Source organism: Solanum stenotomum, chromosome 5 (assembly GCF_019186545.1).
Source record: "Solanum stenotomum isolate F172 chromosome 5, ASM1918654v1, whole genome shotgun sequence".
In the NCBI taxonomy this organism is placed as follows: Eukaryota; Viridiplantae; Streptophyta; class Magnoliopsida; order Solanales; family Solanaceae; genus Solanum; species Solanum stenotomum.
The window spans coordinates 48,504,246-48,506,801 of NC_064286.1; the positions used below are offsets into that span (position 1 = coordinate 48,504,246).

Consider the following 2,556-nt stretch of genomic DNA (forward strand, 5'->3'; position numbering starts at 1 on the left):
ATTATTAGACAAGAGAGTATGTTGATAAATGGGAAACTATAATGATAATTCATGTCCGGAACGTTATCAAATTACCATCCATTCAGGTGTCATCCATGTCTAAATATTCTTTCTTATATATATATATATATATATAAATGCAAACTATAGTTATGGAGCATAATTAAGTTTATTATAGTGTCTATTTACAAAAAAATCCCATTATTATTTTATCAAGGATAAAATAGCTATTTTAAAGTTAATTTTTTACTATATATATAAATATGTTTTTTTAAATTTAGACGGACTAAAAAGAAAAATAAATCGTATAAATTGAGATATAGGAAGTATGTTCTTTCTTGATATTGCAGTAACTCTTGGGTAAACTATTAAACCAATAAGAATTGTATCATTTAACTTCATTAAAAAGTGAAACTTGCATTTAACAGAATCAAAATAGAAATAATTTTCTTTTGACTTTAATTTGAGTTTAACTCATTAGATTCAGTAATTTATTAATTTACATAATATCTTGAATGAGGGAGAAGAAAGGCAAGAATTTCGCCCTTCCTATTATATCCTTGAGTATTTGCTTGTAATTGTCATGCTTGAACTGGGAAGCTACCTTCGATACAACTGCCTTGACATAATTGTTGGAGGAAGCTTGGCTAATCTTCACCTTGTAATACTCAACATCCGCGAACTGCATCCAAAGACCATTTAAATGGCAGAAGCCAAAACTTTGAAACATATATCAACAATTTGATTCTTTGAAACATTTCTGAGAAAAATGGTGAATGTTGATGACAGTTAGTGATATATAATATTGACTAATGGAGGGTAATTATCGATAGTGATTAGTGGATGTCATAACGATTGGTGGTGATGATTGCAAATAATGGCTAATAGTACTGATGGTGATGGANAAAACTATACGAAAAGTACTATAAGTTGCAATTTTTTGCATAGCAATATGATGAAAATATACATCGTAAAATGTTGGTCAAAGTTTTTATTGTTTGACTCTAAAAAAGGAAACCATGACAATTAATTGTGGACGGAGGGAGTATATACTCTCTCCATCCACAATTGTTTGGCAGGTATACTAAAAATAGATGTCCAAGATTAATTATCAGTTTAAACAATCAAGAAATAATTAGTCACTTTTTTTCAATTCTGCCCTTAATGATAATGTAGTTCAATTGAAAAGTTATGTGGACTTTTGATATTCTTGGTATTGTAGGGTTATATTAGTCAAATTACACCTTGTATTAAATTTTTCTTGAGAAATGTGCATGACCTTACCCTGACAAACAATTGTGGACGGAGGGAGTATTAAGAGATAAAATGTCAGAGCAGTTGCCTCTTCCTTGGCTGATCCAAGCGAGCTCTTACACTATGAAAATTTGTAATGAAACGGTCATCACAACCGTCACTGACCGCCTAGCTATCGTGAACAGTAGCATCTCGAACTAAAGAGTGTACTCCAAATCCATTTGTTGGAATTGATGCTGTAAATAATGGAGATCTGTTGCTGTTTTATGTGAAACAACGATGCCTAATTATTCAATTTAAGCGCATGTTGGTATTGGATAATGTAACTGTTTTCCACATGAATTGTGTTCAGGTACTTACTGGCGGATAGTTCCATCACTTTTATAGGTCCTAGAAACATAACCCAAAAATCTACTCTATCAAATGTATCCGGAGGTCGAGGCTAGAAATTTGAAATTAGAAGAATTGTTGATGTTGGTTATTTGACTGGTAAGCTTTGTAAGAAGCCAAATCTGCTGAGTAGTACACTAGAAGAGTTGTTGGGTGAAGTTGGCGTTGATATTAAGAAGCCTGTCATTAGTGAAGGTTCAATGCGTCCTAATTGGTAGTCGTCTTCGATTCTATCGGAGGAGGAGGTGAAATTGGCTATATATGAAGTCCATTCGTGCTATCAAATTGCAAGCAAGCTAATTACTGATGCGACAAGTGCAATTGTGCCGCGTGCGTAGTAACTTAATTTAGTTGTGTATAGTTGTTATTTATGAATCTTAAAGGCTGTTTTGCTAGGTTTCCCTAGTATTACTAGTTCGTTACTAGTTCTGAGTCAACTTTTTTATTAAGGATCTTTTGTGTTATGGAGATCTATGCATGAAATATCAACATTTCTCTTGGTTATTTTTCCTTATTTTTCTATTTTTATCTCTTTATAATTCAAGATAGATTAAAGAATGTTTGTGCGACTTGTCATGGTTGACAAGGGCTACATTAAAAAGCTAGGCTTAGAATGAGAAAGGTAAATTATTTTTATGGAGGACTTGATTGAGTGCTCTTTGATGAGGATGACCGAGGCGAAGATGCCAATGAGTTGACGAGGGCTTGGTAGAAACATAAGCCATTGGAGAGGAAGATTTGCGGAGTTGCGGACTGGCAATTGGATAGTGAAAACAAGCAAGAAGAAATAATTATTTACGGTTTGCTAGCTCTTATGCATACCTAAACAAAACGTGTATTGAAATCATTGTTTCATAAATTATACATTTACAAACTTTGAGTCATATGTGAGTTGTTTTTTAGCTAGAATAC

At 32.8% G+C, this 2,556-nt stretch overlaps 1 pseudogene; it reads left to right on the forward strand.

Annotated features, from left to right (window-relative positions):
- Window positions 1-1,326: 1,326 nt before the first annotated feature.
- On the forward strand, window positions 1,327-1,982 carry LOC125864086 (uncharacterized; annotated as a pseudogene).
- The last annotated feature ends 574 nt before the right edge of the window (window positions 1,983-2,556 follow it).